The 8,038-nt window shown below is 40.5% G+C and overlaps 1 protein-coding gene across 1 annotated transcript in view; it reads left to right on the top strand.

Moving 5' to 3' along the window:
* Window positions 1–8,038, top strand: part of kdm1b (lysine demethylase 1B) — a 40,823-nt gene that overhangs the window by 1,977 nt on the left and 30,808 nt on the right. The window lies entirely within an intron of this gene.

The raw sequence follows: 8,038 nt of genomic DNA, 5'->3' as shown, positions 1-8,038 counted from the left end.
GGAAGGCCAGAAAACAGGGCATTACAATAGTCTAGCCTGGTTGTGATGAAGGCATGTATGAGCCTTTCTGTATCTACAAAGGAGAGAAATGGTCTAAGTCGAGCAATATTTCTCAGATGGTAAAAAGCAGTTTTAGAGACCTGTTTTATATGTGCTTCAAAACTCAATTGTGGGTCAAAAATTACACCGAGATTCCGCACCTGTGGAGAGGGGGTTACCCTGTTAGAGTCAACAATCAGACTAACCTGATCAGTCTTACGGATAGCCACCACTGTACCAATCAGCATCAGTTCTGTTTTTGAACCGTTTAGCTTCAGGAAGTTGTTCTGCATCCATGAACTGATCTCTGCTAAACAGCTATTCAAAGTATTTAGTGAGCAATGTGCATCCGGATTTGTGGTGATGTATATCTGCGTATCGTCCGCATAACAGTGATACCCAAGCTCGTATTTACTGATGATCTGCCCAAGTGGAAGCATGTAAATATTAAATAAAATTGGACCTAGCACTGAACCTTGAGGAACTCCCTGTCGCACAGGTACGGTATCAGATTCAAAAATGCCCATGCTTACGAACTGTGCACGATGCGCTAAATAAGACCGAAACCAACTGAGTACGACTCCAGAAATACCCAGCCAATTTTTCATCCTATTCAGCAAGAGAGAATGACATAGAGTGTCGAAAGCAGCACTGAGGTCTAGTAAGACAAAAATACTGCATACACCAGAATCTGCTGCGGTAAGAAGGTCGTTTACAACCCTCACTAAGGCGGTCTCAGTGCTATGCCCTTTTCTGAACCCAGATTGAAAAGGTTCAAGAAGACTATTTTGTGCTAGGTGATGATTTAGCTGAATAGCCACAGCACGCTCCAGACTTTGGCCAAGAATGGAAGATTTGAAATTGGCCTATAGTTAGACAGATCAGAGACATCACAACCAGGCTTCTTAGGGACTGGTGTAATGGCAGCTATTTTCAATTCTGGATGAACGATTCCAGAACTCAATGATAAATTCAGAATAGAAAGCATATGAGGGCAAATTGATGCGAGGCAGTTCTTAATAACCGAGCAAGGAACCGGATCTAAAATACTGGTGGTTGAATTCATGGACTTAACCGTACTTGTAATAAAATCAACTCCAACCATGTCAAAGTTTGAAAAAGTAGTGATCGGAAGATGTAAAGGTAGTGTATCAACTAACTCAACTGTGGTGATGGCGGTTAGGGAGCTGTATATATCATCAATCTTACCAGTGAAATAATGTAGAAACGAATTACATTGGTCAGCAGAGGAGTGAACGATGGCCTTAGATGGTTTAAGAAGATTGTCAACAGTCTTAAATAGAGCTTTAGAATTAGTTGCAGCATTTCCAATGATGTTAGAATAGTCATTTTTACGCGCAATGTTCAGAGCAGAGTGGTATTCAGACTGTTGTTGAATATAGCGAAGCCTATGTACCGTCAGGTCAGATTTCTTATACTGCCGTTCTAGTTGCCTTCTAGCAGCTTTCATTAAGCGCAACTCTGGGGTATACCATGGACATGGTTTCCTAAATGTAACAACCCGTTCCCGCACAGGTGCAAACTCATCCAAAAGTGCAGAGAGCATGGAATTATAGTGCTCCACGGAGTTAGTAATAGGAAGCCCAGAGAGAGAGGCAGGAAAGAACGAGAAGTCCATGTGCTTGAGATTACGAAATTTTATAGTGCGTTAGAAGTGGCTCGTGAAGACATGACATTCATATCAAAAGTAATAAGTCTATGGTCACTTATACTCATGTCTATACCATTCAGAGATCTAATGTCAACTCCAGCAGAGCAGACTACATCCAATGTGTGTCCCAGCTTATGGGTCGGAAAAGTGACATGCTGAGTAAAATCAAAGCCATCCAAAATGTCCATAAAAGTCAAGTCAAGTCAAGTTTATTTGTATAGCGCTTTTCACAATACAGATTGTATCAAAGCAGCTTCACAGTATTAAATTAAAATAATACAACATAGTTTGTTTCAAGAGGAATTTATTGATTGATAAAATTAAATTAAATATCCCCAAAATATCCCCAACTGAGCAAGCCAAAGGCAACAGTGGCAAGGAACCGAAAAACTCCATCAAGTGACCTAATGGTGTCCTAAAACTCCATCAGGTGACCTAATGGAGAAAAAAAACCTTGGGAGAACCCAGGCTCAGTCGGGGGCCAGTTCTCCTCTGGCATTTATGAGCTAGAGGACGGATTGTAGTTTGAACTGTAGGATTATATGAATGCCTGGCTGAAGAGATGCGACTTTAATCTAGTTTTAAACTGGGAGAGCGAGTCTGAGCAACGAACAGTATCAGGAAGACTATTCCAGAGTTTTGGAGCCAAATGTGAAAATGCTCTCCCTCCTTTGGTGGTTCTGGATATCCTAGGTATGACCAAAAGCCTTGAATTTAGTGATCTTAAAGAGCGTGATGGATTATAGGGCGATAGAAGATCCGTTAAATAGACTGGAGCTAAGCCGTTTAGGGCTTTATAAGTCAGTAGCAATATCTTGTAATTAATACGGAACTTTATAGGTAACCAATGCAGTGATGATAAAATCGGTGTTATATGATCATATTTTCTTGATCTCGTAAGAACTCTAGCGGCGGCATTTTGGACTAACTGTAGCTTGTTTATTGAGGATGCAGGACAACCAGCTAATAAAGCATTACAGTAATCCAGTCTCGAGGTCATGAATGCATGAACTAACTTTTCTGCATCAGAAACTGATAGCATATTACGTAGCTTAGCAATGTTTCTAAGGTGGAAAAAGGCTGTTTTTGTAACATATGAAATATGATTTTCAAAAGACAGGTTGCAATCGAGTATAACACCCAGGTCTTTTACTGTAGAGGATAAAGTAACTGGACATCCTATGATGTTAAAGTTGTATTGAGCGAGGATTTGTGGGCGGTTTTTTGAACCGATAAGTATTACCTCTGTCTTGTCTGGATTTAATAAAAGAAAATTACGCGTCATCCAATCTTTTATATCTTTAACACACTCTGTCAATTTGGAAAATTTAGCGTTTTCATCCGGCCGTGATGAAATATATATTTGAGTGTCATCAGCATAACAATGGAAACTAATTCCATGTTTCCTTATAATATTTCCAAGTGGCATCATATATATTGAAAATAACAGAGGGCCTAATACAGATCCCTGCGGCACTCCATAGTTTACTGGAGTTATGATCGATTTTTCTCCATTTAAATAGACAAAATGGTAGCGGTCAGATAGGTATGATTTGAACTAGCTTAATGCTTGTCCTTGAACACCAGTATAATTTTGTAGTCGATCTAAGAGTATTGTGTGATCTATAGTATCGAACGCAGCACTAAGATCAAGTAAAACTAGTATTGAGATACAGCCTTGGTCAGAAGCTAAAAGTAAATCATTTGTGATTTTAACGAGCGCAGTTTCAGTGCTATGATGCGGTCTGAATCCAGACTGAAACTTTTCATAGATATCATTTTGTTGCAAGAAAGAGCCCAGTTGAGCGGACACCACTTTTTCTAATATTTTAGACATAAATGGAAGATTTGAAATGGGTCTATAATTTGCTAGATTATTATGATCTAATTGTGGTTTCTTAATGAGAGGTTTTATAACCGCCAGTTTAAATGTTCTTGGAACATGACCTAAAGATAAAGACGAGTTAATAATATTGAGGAGAGGCTCTTCCACTACAGGTAACACTTCTTTCAGTAGTTTAGTTGGTATAGGATCTAATAAACATGTTGTTGTTTTAGATGAAGCGATACGTTTATTTAACTCTTTTTGTTCTATAGTTGTAAAGCACTGTAATTGTTCTTTCGGGGTGATAATTGAAGCTGAATTATAAGGCGCGATTGAAGATTGAACGTTTACAATTGTGGTTCTGATGCTTTCTATTTTCTCAGTGAAGAAGTTCATGAAATCATTACTACTGAACTGTAACGGGATATTTTGTTCGGGTGACGTCTGTTTATTTGTTAGTCTAGCCACGGTGTTAAATAAAAACCTTGGATTGTTTTGGTTGTTTTCTATTAGTTTGCGGAGGTGCTCAGCCCTGGCCGCTTTTAGGGCCTTTTTATAACGTGACATACTGTCTTTCCACGCGATTCTAAAGACCTCTAAATTAGTTTGTTTCCATTTACGCTCTAAAATACGGGTTTCTCTCTTTAAAACATGCGTAGTATTGTTATACCATGGTGCTTTATTTTTCTCTCTGACCTTTTTTAATTTAATAGGTGCAACCACATCCAATGTTCTAGAGAGAATGGTGCTCATAGTGCTAGTTAGTTCTTCTAGTTCATCTGTTTGTTTGGGTTCAGGCAGCAGCTGAGAAAGATTAGATAAGCAATTTGAGAAATTATCTATGGTGGATGGGAGGATTGTTCTGCCTGGTTGATAACGCGACGCCGCATGACATATTACAGCAGTACGTAATATGCAAGTTACCATGTAGTGATCAGTGACTTCATCACTTTGTGGAATGATATCTATATCGGTTGGATCGGTTCCATGTGATATAATTAAATCGAGTGTATGATTAAGACGATGTGTTGGTCCGGTGACGTTTTGCTTGACCCCAAATTAATTTAATAAATCTGTAAACGCAGCTCCTAACGCATCATTTGGATTATCTACGTGTATGTTAAAATCTCCAACAATTAATGCTTTATCGACATTGACTAATAGGTCTGAGAGAAAATCTGCAAACTCTTTTAGGAAATCAGCGTAAGGCCCTGGCGGTCTATATACGGTAGCCAAGGCTAGAGATAATAGGGATGTTTTTCTAACATCTAAGAGCGTAACATTTAGTACAAGTACTTCAAATGAAATAAACTTATAACCCGTTTTCTGAGTAACATTTAGAATATCTCTATAAATGGTTGCAACACCTCCGCCACGACCAATCAGACGGGGCTCATGCTTATAACAGTATCCAGGAGGAGTAGACTCATTAATACCGAAATAATCATTTGGTTTAAGCCAGGTTTCAGTAAGGCAAAGTACATCGAAGCTATTATCTGTGACTATTTCATTTACAATAACTGCCTTAGGTGTGAGTGATCTAATGTTTAGAAGACCTAGCTTTAGAAATAGTTTTTGTTTACTAATAGCAACATTTTCTGTTTTAATAACAATTAGATTTTTCCTAGATCCTGCATTAGATTTATTATTTGATCTCACTAAACGAGGAATAGACACGGTTTCTATGCAATGTTCTACACTAGTATTTATATCAGTTGAATTGGTGCAGCAGAGACTATGATTTGGACTTTTGGTTACTAGTCAAAGGGTATTTAAAGGTCCCATGACATGAAATTTCCACTTTCTGAGGTTTTTTAACATTAATATGAGTTCCCCTAGCCTGTATATGGTCCCCAAGTTTCTAAAAATTTTAATCGGTGTAAATCGAGCTTTTGCTATCTTTCTCTGCCTTTGAGAAAATGGAAGCTCAACCGGGCTGATCTTGAATCTCCTCCTTATGACGTCATAAGGAGAAATGTTACCTCCCCTTTCTCTGCTTTGCCCGCCCAGAGAATATTTCTCGCCCATGAGAAAATGAGCGTAATAATTGCTCAATAATTGGATGTACAAATGAACATCGAATGGTCAATACAGAGCTGGGCTTGCTGAACGTCGGACAAGTAAGTGTGTTGCTTTACTGTTTATGGTTACCTAGCTTCTTACACGTAGAATGTGGCTGTCACATTAGCTATGCAGCTATGCAGTTACTTGCGCGAATGTAAAGGTAGACGGCATCAAGTTACACATACTGTAACGCGAGTGTTGTACATTTCTTTGTTATTTGGATAACCGTTTTCCTGTTGGTTATATGGCGCGCGCGATATCCGCATTTCAAGATCGCAGAGCTTGATGTAATTGTAATAAGATAAATTACAGACGTTACAGATCTCTCATGAAAAGGCAACAGTAGGTTCGCGTTAGCTACATGATGATAACTGTAAACCATCCGAATAAAGTACCGTATCCAGACATAATATTTTAAACTAACCATTCGGAAACGTCCTGCTGGAGCCGCTGAGTTGTAACTTCTTCATCTGTTGCTTCTCCATCTGGATCAGATTTTGGGTCAAACTGAAATGCTTGAACGACTGCGTGTCTTCGTGCCATTGCAATATATCCAACATAAACAAACATGCATGGTACCGTTGCGCAAGATGGTCAAGGCCACACCCACCCTCCACCTTGCGCCGCCTTTCTCCTTCTCATTTGTATTTAAAGCTACAGACACCGAAACGGCCCGTCTGAAGGAAGTTCATTCTGGGACTGGCTTGTAGTGGCTATAATTCTGCACCGAGGCTGAATTTTTGGAAAGAGATTTCAGATACAGTACTAAGGACCACTAAGGACTATATTAAAGCCTACAAAAAGTAGCATGTCATGGGACCTTTAACATTTTGGAGATGTTATCTGACAGAAGATCCGCTCCGAATCTGCTTGGGTGTAAGCCATTAGCACGGAAAAGCCTAGGACGCTCCCAAAACAGATTCCAATTATTTACAAAGAGCAGTTTCTGCTCATTGCACCATGACATTAACCATTCATTTAGCGCAAATAATCTGCTGAACTTTTCATGCCCTAGTCGGTACGTGGGAAGCGGTCCTGACACAATGATCGTTGTTTCAGGCGATGTGCTGCGTACCGTATCGATTAGATTCCTGAAGTCTTTCTTCAGAATCTCCGTCTGGCGCAGCCTGATGTCGTTCACTCCCGCGTGCAGGACCACAGTTCCGACGCACTCGTCACCGTTCAGGATCTCGGGAACGCGAGCAGCGATTTCAGAAACACGAGCACCAGGAAAGCAGTGACTTTGCACCTTACTTTTACCTAACGTAGCGTGTACGTGCCGAACGATGGAATCGCCGATGATCACAGCATCGCGTTCTGTTTCGCGTAGAGGGGAGAAGCGGTTTTGTGTGGATAACTCGAAAACCGGGAGGGTCGGAGAAAGTCTTGGTCTAAACCTGACTCGCGTCTTCCGCTGCGGAACCACCCAGGCTTCGTGGTGGCGTGTTGGAGCCGGAGTGAACGAGACCATGGCTGATTGCGCCCGATGCTGAGGAACGCACGGAGTAGACGCGGTCGGAGTCAGCGGGTTAGTAACGTTAAACACTGATTTGTGTGCATCGGCGCGTGATGTTTCAAGAGCCAAACACCGGTCTCTCAGCTCGGCCTGTCTCAATAAAAGGTTGTGGATCTGTTTCTCAACAGCTTCCAGCTCAGACTGCAGTGCGTGCAGCTCAAATGTGTCCTCACCTGCACCAAACGGTAGACTACTTACATCTGATATATTCGCCATTTTAACAGATGGACAGTGAGTTAGCAACGAAGCTACCAGTGATGCTATCAATATTAATACTAATTTATATTATAAGTTTGTTTGTAAGTGAGTGTGGAGAAGACGCGTTCAGCCGTGATCCACGGACGTAACCTTTAAGAGTATGCAGCGTTGGATCACTAATAGGCTTGAGACGCGTCTGCTCAACAGTCCGCGTTGTAGCAATGAGGTTTGAGCAGTAGTGCTTCTCAGTGAGGAAAAGTAGAAAATGTTCGTTGTAAGCGAGTTTAAAGAGAAAAATCAAGAATTATAAATCAAATCGATAGAGCTCCAAAAAACAACAACGCATTCAGACGCAACGCATGATAATAACAGGACAAGACATTACTCACCGTGTTTGTTGAGTGTTTCTTACTCACCTGAGCTTTTATGAACTCAAAGGCGCGAGCGCGCGAGAGAAAATAAATAAATAAAAATAGCTGAGCGCACGGGTGGCGCATTAAAAGTAGCAGTATTTCCACAGTTAGGATTATCAATATGAAAATTGACATCGCCAGTCAGCACCATAGCAGGACAGAGTGGACTAAGAAGTGTCAACAACTCAGTAAACTCAGAAAAAAATGCAGGATTAGGTTTTGGTGGACGGTAAATGATCAGCATAAGAACAGGTGAAACACCATTGATTTTACAAACCAGACATTCAAATGAAGAAACACTAGGTGCATCA

The sequence above is a fragment of the Leuciscus leuciscus genome, assembly GCF_965113295.1.
Source record: "Leuciscus leuciscus genome assembly, chromosome: 12".
NCBI lineage: Eukaryota > Metazoa > Chordata > Actinopteri > Cypriniformes > Leuciscidae > Leuciscus > Leuciscus leuciscus.
The sequence above is the reverse complement of the archived record's forward strand: the minus strand, read 5'-3'. Positions and strand labels throughout refer to the sequence as shown.